The following is a 13,386-nucleotide window of genomic DNA, read 5'->3' as shown; positions in this document are numbered from 1 at the left end:
TTATTTATTTATTTTTGTTATGTCTAAGGCAGATTTTGCTATAGCTATAAAAAATTGAACTCTCAGTGAACAATAAAATCTTATTAAAACCCTGTTAATGTCTGGGGCAAGCAGTGTCATTGACCGTCTCATTTGTATTACTCTTTATAAATCAACACTTTCTAATAAATTAATTGATTTTTAGACAGAAATTTGTTTAGATGACAGATGAGCAATTCTGTTTAGGGACATAATCCACCCATTCTTCGTGGGTCTTTGGGTATAGATAAAGGGGTTGACTAATAATCAACATTTAACCCTATATAAATATTTATTTAATGTTATCCGTGTTATGTTCCATCTGCAACAATAATGTGCATTTTTTTAAAGGTCAGTTTGGCCATTAACTTAAATGCATCATTATGTGTTCTCCACATGAAAGACCCATGACTGGCAGAACAAAGTGTTAATTCTTTTCTCAATATGGTGGGAAATGAAATGTGGAGTATTTTAACTGTGACAAGATGATTGACAGGCCAGTTAATGGTGACAGGAAAGAAGGGCTAACTAGGACGAGTGTTGGACCATTAAGTGAAAGCAATGAGGAGAAGGACCCTAAAGAGCATGACAAGGGGCAAAATAAAATGTTTGAAAGGGATTGTCCTGAACTAGATATTACCTTCAGTGAGGAGAACTTAAAGTTATCTAGGAAATATCTTTACCCAACCATTACCTCTGCATTAGCTCTCTCTGCACCACCTGCTTACACTGGCAGGCCTCTAAGGAACCCTGCTGCCCTCAAAGATATGCTATCTATGACTACTAGGCAGTCAGAGACACTGACCAATCAGCATTGTACATTCCAGAATAAGTTGCTAAAATGTTTAGAAGAATGCAAAATTTCAAAAATGAGTTTTATTAGTATCAGATGTTCTCTTAGAATGCATCTTCAAATAGACAGAACAGAACTGGAAATGTACAATTTCCCACTTCTTTTTTCCCCCTTGTCTTTCCTCGTGACTTGTTTTAATAATAATAAGACTTCTGCAGTATTTACTCCTGTCAAAAGGTCCATCTAATTCAACATAAACCTTGAGAGTACAAATGTTTTTGTTCCAGGGGGAACACTAATCACCATAATGGTGATTTGTTATTATTTTCAATAAAATCCTCAGTTCTAAGTACAGCTGCACCACTATTAATTCTAAATAATTTTGTTTGCACATATCAAAAACAGGTTAAATGGCAATAAAATACCAACATCATTAACCAATACTACTTTTGATAAAAACATATATATTACTCACTTGTCACGGAGTCACAGCCAACACCCACCTACACCAACGCATCATCACCACATCATCAAGCTCCACCTGCTCGCTCACAATCTCCTGAGTACTGATCACCTGCACCTGCACTGCTTCATCAAAGACACTGTAAAGACACTCACTCCCTTCACTTCATTGTCAGGTCTCGTCTTACGTACCTGGACTTACCCGCTACTCACCTGAGTTCCTGTGTCTCCATTTCTGTTGTCATCCTTTTCCTGTTCTTCATTCCCTCCATCTGCAAGACAATATTGTTATCTATCACTAAAGTGACTGTACAGAAGTGCTTGATCATTTGACTCACCTGCAGAGTTGGGTATAATGCGTTACTGTAGTCTAATTACTTTTCCTGATAACGCAGTAGTGTAACGCATTACATTTTAAATTTATGTAATTTGATTACAGTTACTGATGTCAATAAAATTGCGAAAAAAAAATAGGTAAAGTGCATTTCGGATGCGTCATTATGAATCACCGGAGGACGCGTGGAGGAGAATACCCGCTCCCAAGAAGAGCGCGGTCCAACCTCCTAAACAAGCTAGATTGGATTTTTAGGCGATTTGTTCAGGATCGGGAGAGAAGGTAACTTCTGAACAATACTGTTTGCAAATGTTATTATAAAGGTTTTCAGCATTTTTTTCCCTGTCTTTAATGCAGTTACATACAAACATAACCACAGTTAAGATACCACACACATGCTACACACAGAAAGGAATGTTTAAGCGGTGTCTGAAACCACTCACTCGTTAACTGATTCACTAATCCCTATATAGTGTATGCCATCTGAGTGCACTATATCTGCAAAGAATGCACGAAATGAAGTGAGTAAATTCGGAGGCTGATGTAGACTATAACTGTGCATCGGAGAGCTGGAGCTGTCACAGAAACGGCTCAACACGTGATTAAACTAGGCCTACTTTTATCCTACATGTTATTTTATATAATAATATAAATAATAATCTTAATGACTTTATTTTGTAATCATACATACCTGACAGCTTTGTAGTTTAATCGATTGAATGGTTTGTCATGTTTAATATGTGTTCATAATCATTAAATACTATTAAAAAAAGGGCAAACAAAAATAAACATTAACAAGTGTACAATATTTCATATATTTATTAGTTTATATTTCATATATTTATAAGTTATTTTTAGTTTGTTAGAATCTCACACTCACAGATGACGTGGTCGTTGAGCGCCCTCAGGTGACTGTTGATTGCATTTGAATGAATAAGCTACCTATAGATGATTAAGGAATATTTTTAAGATTTGCTAGGACTGCTAATATTAAATTACAGAAAGAACTATGAGTTTCAGTTTGTTGCGTATTTTTGTAGGTTTCAAAGTAACTTGAATGTAAAGCAATTAGTAATCTGATCAAATGTAATGTAATCAAATTACAATTTTAATGTAGTAATTTGTAGTGGATTACTTTTTTGAGTAACTTACCCAACACTGCTCACCTGCTTCCACTGTTTACTAGGGGTGACCCTGAATAGTTGAATATTCGAATCTTCAATAGAAGGAGCCTGATTCGACTACCAATCTCACAGTCGAATCGTCGCAGAGGTGATATGAGACGAGATTTAGGGGCGCTCAATATCTGATTTTACATAGACATACCGGTTCTTTCCCAATAGGTTAATATACAGCCTATTATTTTAATACTATAAATAAAAATGTGAAAAGAAAGAAGCTTTTAATAAATATTTTTAATGTGCATGAATAAATCCAACCTGTGACCGATTTAAGTTCACTTCCATGATCCGTGACCGGCAGATGAGCATCTTTACAGCAGGGATAAATCTTTAACAATGTCTTGGATAAAGTGTACAATTGGATGCACTTTGAAATGGTAAAAGATGATCAAAAAACGTATGATGCAAGTTGTGCCAACAGCTCATGTCCTACCGCTCAACAACGTCAAACATTGCAGCACGCTTCTGCCGGCAAACGTTAACGAGCTGACTATAGCGCGCTATTTGAAAGACCGGACACAGGCAGATCACGTGAAAGACTGGATTTTTGTCTCTCAATCAGGTAGGGTAGCTACAAGTGATTTCAAACTATTTCAGCCGGATGTAATTTGATTTTTGGATGCTGTTAATGTTTAGCTAAAAAGACTGCCACTCCAGTTTAGCGTTTATTGTCTCTGCAGTTAAAAATACAAGTTGACAATTCTAGCTTTACTTTGTTATTTTAATAATTTCTTTAATTTAATTTATTTTTTGATGTGGTTTATATCTGGGTTATCTAATTTAACTATTATTGGCTTATGTTTTGAATATATGTTCCTGTAACAAAGCGACGGGACTCAGGCAGAGATCCATTTGCAAGCTTTACTACAAAAGTAAGCGTGGTCGTACAGGCAGGGTCAAAGCAGGGGCAAACATGGACAGCAAGGGACAGGCAGAATCGTGGTCAGGATACAGGCAGTAGATCAGGGCAGGCAGATATCGTTCACAGTCCAGATAACAATAATCAGTCCAAAGGCAGAAGGCAGAGAATCATAAACCGGAAACAGACAGGCAGCTAGGATACAAACGCTCAGAATTGTCACAGGGTGAATCAAGACCTCGCATTGAGGTGGTGTGTGAGTGAGTCTTAAATAGTCCAGGTAAAAAGCTTCAGGAGTATGTGTCAATAGGTGATTGGTGGAGTGAGTGCATGTGATAGGTAAGGGAGGATTATGGGAAATGGAGTCCGGAGTGAACAGGAACGTGACAGGTTTTTTCACAGCCTACCTGACTGAAAGGCCTCATTAATATGCAAGTCATTTCAGGTCATTATTATGCCATTTTTTTGTCTTCTCAGGTGTAAATGATCCATTATTCATGATGATTCACGCCTCCATGCATACTGTGTTTCTTGACAAAAAGTGTCTTACAAAAACTAAATCAATATATTGTTTTATATGAAGGAGTAGGCAGCAGAATTTTTACATAATTCTGAAGCAAAAACTCTAGTCTACAACCTCCAATACCCAGAAGTCTTGTCAATACAGATTTAATATACTTTTTTTGGCCTTATTTCAGTGACTTAAGTTTTTAGTTTTTTCAATAACCACGCATAAACATTATTCCTTCAAAAACAAAAACATGTAAATACATGTTCCTCACATATTATGGTAGCTGTCACAGATCCCTTGTCTCCTGGACTCCAATTCCCATAATCCTCCTGTTCTCCACACCTGCACTCACTACCCTCGTCATCTCCCCATCATCACTCATCATCATCACCTGGACTTCCTCGTTTGCACTCCCTTTATATTGGACTCACTCCCTTCACTCCTTGTCTCTTCTGAATGTTGTATAGTGTGTATGTTTGTGCCTGTTCCGAGTTTATTCATTAAATACCCATTATTGTGTATATCCGCTCACGCTTCGTCTCTACTGCAACATATACACGTAACAGTAGCCCAGTTTGTGCTGAATATAATGTAATGACAATTGTGTCATTAATATGTTTATGAACAACTGAAAAAAACACAAATGTCAGGGCATGTCAAAACTTGTCCAGGCCCCAAATCAGCCTCAGACTCCAAAGGGTTAAATTATTTTTTTTTTTTTGTGGTTTTTGGTGCATCAGTGTTGCACTGTAGATTAGTTAAAGCTTGCTCGCACAGACAATTTAGCCAATGTAATTTGATTTGCCGACATATGAAATGTATGTCTATCTGCAGTGTGGCCTTTCTGCAGTTATTAAAGGGGTTCTATGTAAGATTTTTACTTTAATAAAGCATCAAAATACCCTAATATGTTTGCAGATATTTAGGAAACATGATAAGTTCACCTACTGTACTTCTTTCTCAGAAAAACAATGCTACAGCCATATATTCTACTTTGAAAATGTGCCTTCCTTGTAGGAATGTCTGTTTTTGTTTTGGTCTCTGTGAAAAAGAAAGTGAATCCATGTCGTGTGTAGCAGTATTGGGTCCGTTGATAAACCGTTCATAAACTCTTAAAGGGACAGCAGTCTAATATTCCTGCTGCTGTCTGTCATGTTAATCAAAGAACAAAAGACAAAGAAAATCGCTTTCTGCTCTTGACTGAACACGTTTTATAACTTTAATGGTAAGAATTATTTGCAATAAAGACACAATGTGTTATTTTACATTTGATTACTTTAATTTCTGTAGTATTTCTTACCTGAATAAAAACCCAGTTAACCCGAAAAACGTAGTTTCATAGCTCTCTTTATTCTATTGCATTTATTTGAGCTGTTTATATTTTATTACTGACTTTTACTTGTTTTTTTTATGAAAATAAAACTGCAATGAAGAAAAGTAGATTTTTTTTTGGTATATGTTGTCACCACTAGTTCTTAGAAAGAAAAATCGGAATTGGCAAAAAATATGTATCAGCCGATCACACTAACAAAAAATCGGAATCGGACAAGAAAATTGCAATCGGTGCATCTCTACTAAAAAGCCTCTGAATCCATCTAAATATCTCTATGAACAACAGCATATCAAAACAGATAAATCAACTCATAAGCTTGCGCTTCCTATTGGTGCTGGCAACCATATGCTGTAAAAGCTGGCAACCCGCGTCTTTGAACGAGGGGGCCTGCCAAACAATATTTGGACTGCAGTACCTATTTTGAACACTGGGTTCCTACATAGAGCCCCTTTAATATATAGCCTGTATTTTATTGATCCAAAATGTTTTATTCATTTTCTTCTTCTTTATCTTTGAGTGTTCTGTACATCGTGGCTGTGAATGTTTATCCACATTGCCTTTCATTTGTTTCTTCTATCACTTGACAGGCAGTTTGGTTGGTTTATTAGAAAGATGTTTCTCTGTGCTGTGTGTGAAAGAAAATAAAAGTTGTCTTAAGCCGCGGTTAGACTAGGCCTATAGCCAGGCCTTACTTCATTTTCCGTGTACCGCTCCATCTCGTGCACAGTTCAGCGCGAGAACCTTTCAAAGTCACTCTCTAGTGGACTGCTCTAGTGGACCTGTCTGTGTCCTGAGTGACATCACTAATGTTATCCATTCATGTGAAATAATCCAGCATATATCATAAAAAAGCATTTAAGAAAACAATCATCTTTTTACAGTAAGTTTCAATACTGATAGTGATATTAATGTTTTCAGATTAATATTATAGTATTATTCTTGGTGTATTACAGCAATTATCCAAACAAATGTGTAACATTAATTAAAAATAAAAAATGATCTAAGAATGAAAAAAACAAAAAAAAACACTGTGCTTTATTGCTTTGTGAAACAAGAATAACAAATCTCCAAAATGTATTTTTTTATTCAGAATAATTAATATTAATATTCAGTTCAGAATTATATATAAAAAAAACATTTTATTAAAAAACATTATTATGAACACATAAACAAAAACTCATATTTCACTCATATTTACACCTAGATTATTTTCAGTTTGGACAGCCACAAACAATATTGTTACATTTTACTATACATTTCACTAGTCACTTTGGTGGGTTATGGTATCATAAATGAAGTCCTCCAAACAGCAGCTTCCAATATTAGCAGAACATAGCATAAAGAGGATCACAAACTGGACAAGAAGTGCCATATCTTTAAAGTTCAATTACATTATTTTTTTATAGGTGCATATAAGTCATTTTCAAACCAAGCTGCTTTCTGTTGGTTAGTGCAGCAAATTCACTTGACCAAAATCAGCAAAATCTGCATGTGGAAGCCTTTTACCCTCATGCAAAATTCATGAATAAGCAGATTATTAAAAAAAATGTGGAATATTGCCAACGCAGCACCACTTGGCATTATTTATATTTCATTTTTATAGGATCTGCAAACAATGATTGACTGGAAGCTATTCAGTGATTCAGAATCAGATTCAGTAATAAAAGTATTTAAATCTAAGCAGTGATTTTTATTATTTGGATTATTTATATTTTGTTTTCTGTCATAATTGGGCATCATGTATTGAAACAATCAGTTTGTGAACTGGAGTTGAATCTTGGGCAGGACTGGACTCTAAAGCAGATACGTTGATTAGAATAGACTGTACTGTAGGGTTGAAACTTGGACTTGAGTAAATTTAGACACAATCTCATTGGCTGTGCGGGTTCTAGAGTAAACTCAAAAGCAAAATCTTGAACTGGAGCGGGCTCAGAAACAGACTCTTGGATTGGAGCGAGCTCTGAAGTGAATTCTTGGACTGAAGCAGGCTCTGGAGTGGATTCTTGGACTGGAGTGAGCTTAGGAGTTGATCTTTCGCCAGTGATGGGAAATATCGTCGACATTGTAACCACCTCCAAGAAACCCACACTCAACATTATCCCCGAGATGCCAGCTGCTCGAACAGACGTCATTGATGTGTCTTCTAGACTAAAAGCCAGTCTCAAACACCTAGGAATTGCCACCCTGTCTTCAAACAAAAAGTCCATGATGACCGGAAACACAGGTTATCCATGATGGCTGAAGGGTCTGGCATAATTCTCACGATGGCTGGGGACATGCATGATGACTGGAGTTTCTGACGTGGTGGCCATGTTGGCTGGAGGTACGTGTGTGTTTGCCATGTTGACTGTAGAATCAAAAGTCACGATAACTTGAGCCAACTGGTGACGATAGATCAGGTAGTCAATGTAACCCCAATAGCCCAGAGATTTAAGTTCCCACATTTCACACAACAGTAAGGGGTAATCCAAGCAATTGTTGAAAATTTCAATGAGTTCTGATTTGTGATATTTAAGTCCCATAGCTACAATCCAAAAAATCTGGGAAAACCCAGAGATCCCAAGTCCCTCCTGATGCAAGGCAGCCAATGCCTGATCCCTTGTTTTTAATTCCTTCTTAGTGGAAAGATGAACAATACGAAAACTCATACTACCAAAGTCCAAAAAATGACCAAAACCTCACTTGGTGCTGGATCTTTTATGGATCAAGGTTTTCTGTCATGACTGGGTACTGCTCAGAGACTAGGTTTAAGACGATTCATGTGCAGCTTTATATCAAAATGGCAGACTTGCCTAAAGGGCAAGGCAAAAGAGAAACTCAAATGACAGTTCCAAAACCACAAGAGATATGAAATAACAGAAAGTCATAAGAACAGTACTTGATAATACAAAACCTTGATGACAAATGCAGAAACAAACACAACTTAAATAGACAGACAAATGATACAAATGAGCACCAGCTGAGGGCAATCAACCCAGATGAGAATTGTGCAAAAGGACTCTGGGAATAGAGTTCATGGCAGAGACACACCATGCGTTCCAATGTCCATACTATCCATCCTAAATAGTATGTGAGATTAAAATAAGTGTGTCCCAAAGCATAGTATGTTGAAAAGAGTATGCCAAAAGTCCCCGGATGGTCTACTATTTCCGGTAGATTTTCGAAGTGTGGATCTGTGCACAATACAGAGGCTAATATTGCCCACATATTGCGCGTTGTACAAGGATTCAGTTCAGAACTACAAACACGAGTAAAAAGTGTTAAAAACTACAAAACATGGCGGATATATGCGATCGACGCTGAGAGATTTGAGTGACTAATAATCAGCTTAACCTGATAGAAAATATATATTTAATGTTACCCGTGTTATTTTTCATCTGCAAATACCAATGTGGACTTTTATAAAGATCCGAATGGCCATTAACTTTTAAATGCATCATTATGCATTAATATGAGGAGAGTTCTCCACATGAAAGACCCGCTACTGCAAATCAACGTGCTGTATTTCTCTACGATATGGTAGGAAATTAACAAAATGAAATGTGGAGGATGTAAGATGATTGACAGGCCAGTTTACGGTGACAGGATGCGACAGAGAGAAAAGACGCGATTGTATGACGTGTTAGTATGTCCCAAAGCTTGTCTACTCTTTTACTACACACTCAAAAGTAAGTACTTTTTGTTCACATAAAGAGTATATACTTTTAGGGTGTAGTATAAGTAGGCGAATTGGAACGCAGCATCTGTGGAAGAGTCGCTGTGCAAGGTGAAGGAGTTCCCTCTGTGGACAACTAGGGCACAATGACAGTTTTCGCTATGCCGCCCAAACATGATTTTAGCACTGAATTTTCCACATTCTATGTTTGAATTATCAAAAACCCGATTTGAGAGAAGCACAGATACATCTCTGTAGCTACTCCAAGAAATATTTAGTATTTTTATATATTATAGGCCTGTCTGCATGGGCGGATTGGCCATCTGGCAATTGACTATAGAGGATATGCACGTGATGTCACCATCGACCGTTAGGACTGCGGTCACGCCCACTAAGTGGCAAAAGACTGAGTGGCAGCATTGGTTTTCAGCGTGAATGCCGCGAAAAACACACAAAACACATCCAAAATGGAAAAGAGCTTTGTGATTGACTGTACTAATAGCTTTGACACAAAACCTGAGGTATATATTTGAAGACTGCCGAAAGCTACAGAAAAAAAAGAAACAAATGGATCGCTGCAATTCACAGAAACAGCTGGACTCCAGGCAGAGAAACATGTTTTGCAGTTATCATTTTGTGTCAAATTGTTGGATTTTGAGGTAAAATCATACCGTATATATTGTATTTTTATATATTGTGTTGACAACTCATCAATTAAAACTTATATTCTGCATAATTGGGTGTTTTTTAAATAAACACTGACAAAAACAATACTATAAAACTATATGTTTTAGGGCTGGACAATATGACGATATACAGGTGCTGGTCACGTAATTAGAATATCATCAAAAAGTTTATTTATTTCACTAATTCCATTCAAAAAGTGAAACTTGTATATTATTTTCATTCATTACACACAGACTGATATATTTCAAATGTTTATTTCTTTTAATTTTGATGATTATAACTGACAACTAAGGAAAATCCCATATCCATTATCTCAGAAAATTAGAATATTACTTAAGACCAATACAAAGAAAGGAACTGAAAATATGAACATGAAAAGTATGAACATGTACAGCACTCAATACTTAGTTGGGGCTCCTTTTGCCTGAATTACTGCAGCAATGCGGCGTGGCATGGAGTCGATCAGTCTGTGGCACTGCTCAGGTGTTATGTTCTGATAGTGGCCTTCAGCTCTTCTGCATTGTTGGGTCTGGCATATCGCATCTTCCTCTTCACAGTACCCCATTGCTGGCCAATTAAGAACAGGGATACAATGGTCGTTAAACCAGGTACTGGTAGCTTTGGCACTGTGTGCTCTGTGTGTTCTCCTCTCTTCCTCCAGACTCTGGGACCCTGATTTCCAAAGGAAATGCAAAATTTACTTTCATCAGAGAACATAACTTTGGACCTTTTTGTCTTTAGCCCGGGCGAGACGCTTCTGACGCTGTCTGTTGTTCAAGAGTGGCTTGACACAAGGAATGCGACAGCTGAAACCCACTCTTGCATACGTCTGTGCGTAGTGGTTCTTGAAGCACTGACTCCAGCTGCAGTCCACTTTTTGTAAATCTCCCCCACATTTTTAAATGGGTTTTGTTTCACAATCCTCTTCAGGGTGCGGTTATCCCTATTGCTCGTACACTTTTTTCTACCACATCTTTTCCTTCCCTTCACCTCTCTATTAATGTGCTTGGACACAGAGCTCTGTGAACAGCCAGCCTCTTTTGCAATGACCTTTTGTGTCTTGCCCTCCTTGTGCAAGGTGTCAATGGTCGTCTTTTCAAGTCAGCAGTCTTCCCCATGATTGTGTAGCCTACAGAACTAGACTGAGAGACCATTTAAAGGCCTTTGCAGGTGTTTTGAGTTAATTAGCTGATTAGGGTGTGGCACCAGGTGTCTTCAATATTGAACCTTTTCACAATATTCTAATTTTCTGAGATACTGAATTTGGGATTTTCCTTAGTTGTCATTTATAATCATCAAAATTAAAAGAAATAAACATTTGAAATATATCAGTCTGTGTGTAATATATAACTAATATAATATACAAGTATAACCTAACTATTAAAAATGTAGGAAATCTAATATTTGATAAAAAAAAAAACTTATTTAAAAATAAAAACAGACGTTCATTACCACTATAAACAGCAGGTGGCGGCAGAGTAGCATTTAGTGATGTATATAACATAACACAACACCCGTAACTTCACAAATAGAACAGGAATATATGTGAACAAAAATCAAAAAACAAATGAGTGTTTTTTTGTTTGTTTGTTTTTTTCTCCCTATTTTTCATACACTTAAGACGGAATGAGCCAGTGATGGCTCAGTGACATCCAGTCTATAAAATCGGACAAATGTGTGAGGCGATGCCCAACTCGCACACCACGCACCCCTCATAAACCTGCATACAAGCGGGTGTTGACCTATAGTATTTCTGTCAATAACTACATGACACGCAGAAATTGCGGCAAGATAAACCTTAACGGTTGAAAAGGCTATGTCCTTATCCAAATGTTCCTGCAGAAAACATAACATATCCGCGACAGAACAGAGAAAAGGGACGATGTGTCTGCTAGTACACCATTGCTTAAACGCTCTCCACTTCTGATCATATACAGAGAGCGTTGAAGCTGCTCGTGCATTCTGAATGGTCTCAATCACCCTCACAGGTAAACCTATAACATTCCCATCTTCTTTTTAATGTTGGTACGATCAGACTAAGTAGTATATATAGTAGTGCGTTTGGCGTTTGTTTTTGTTTTTTTGGCGCTCCAAAAATATTCTCGTCGCTTTATAATATTAATATTGAACCACTGTACTCACATGAACCGATTTAAATATGTTTTTAGTACCTTTATGGATCTTGAGAGAGGAAATGTCCATTGCTCCCTATGGAGGCCTCACGGAGCTATCGGATTTCAGCTAAAATATCTTATATTATAAATATTTGTGTTCTGAAGATTAACGAAGGTCTTACAGTTGTGGAACAGCATGAGGGTGAGTAATAAATTACAGAATTTTCATTTTTGGGTGAACTAACCCTTTAAAGACATAATCCTTATTATATGTAATATAATAAGGATTATTATATAATACATTTTAAAATGCCCTTTTTTTTTCTTTTATCATTTTAAGTAACACCCTGATTCAACCATGCACAAAAGAGCTTTGTTATCTTGCATTTTATATATATATATATATATATATATATATATATTGTAATAAACCTGATTAATCAGATTAATGGAAGACAGAGGGTACATAATAACACCAGGACTTTATAGAAAGGTATCACTTTATTGACAATTGTATACAAAGAAATATAACCCTTATGAACAGAAGCATTTAAATAAGTTCAACAAACATTTACTCTCTACACTCTCGCCAGGACAAATTAAATGGCTCTACACAAGTCAAACTTTAACACTGCACTGCACTGCACAGCATTCTAGTGGTTATTCCCAGCACCAAACAGCACACAGAAATTGTGATCAAGCAATCAATTTAAAAAGTGAACAGATTAGCGCTGCTTCCAATCATGTTCATATAAACTGTAAAACTCAGAACTACAACATACACAATCACACATACACACAACACATGAAAGAGAATTAAAATGTAAAACATTTCCCTCTTTCCAGGAAACAAGACCCAACCCTGAGGTCTAGGGAAAGGAATCAGGTCAGATCAGTGTCTTCAAAGAAAGCAAGTGCTCTTTTTCACTTCGTTCCCATCCCGCGAGAGGCAATGGACTGAGCCTCTTGATAAGGGAGGGGAAATGCTTTGGTCCATTTGGAAAAATAGTCACCGATAACTAAAATGTACTTATTTCTTATTATATTACTTATAAATGTACAGTCTCTGGTAATGGGCCCAGTATGGCTACAGCCACACGCTTATACGGGAGGGATGTTACAGACATCTGAAGAGGTGTTCACATGGAGCCTTTCCATTAGCCTTGCAAGATCCACAATCATGACACAATCATGATTGTGATCCCTATTCTACTTACGAAAAAAAAAAACTGAACTGGCGCTGTGTTCATTTCATATGTAGAATAGGCAAGGCATAGGACTAGGCATAGGAATAGGCAAGGCGTAGGACATACAGCATAAGCTCTTTTAAGAATACGAAAGTGCTGTAAGGCCCGCCTAATGGGTCCAATGACGGTTTCCCACAGGACAGGGAAGGTTAACGCGTGTATGCCTTTTCAGCGTCTCTATTAAGTTCACTT

The sequence above is a fragment of the Chanodichthys erythropterus genome, chromosome 7, assembly GCF_024489055.1.
Source record: "Chanodichthys erythropterus isolate Z2021 chromosome 7, ASM2448905v1, whole genome shotgun sequence".
NCBI classification, from domain to species: Eukaryota; Metazoa; Chordata; class Actinopteri; order Cypriniformes; family Xenocyprididae; genus Chanodichthys; species Chanodichthys erythropterus.
The sequence above is the reverse complement of the archived record's forward strand: the minus strand, read 5'-3'. Positions refer to the sequence as shown.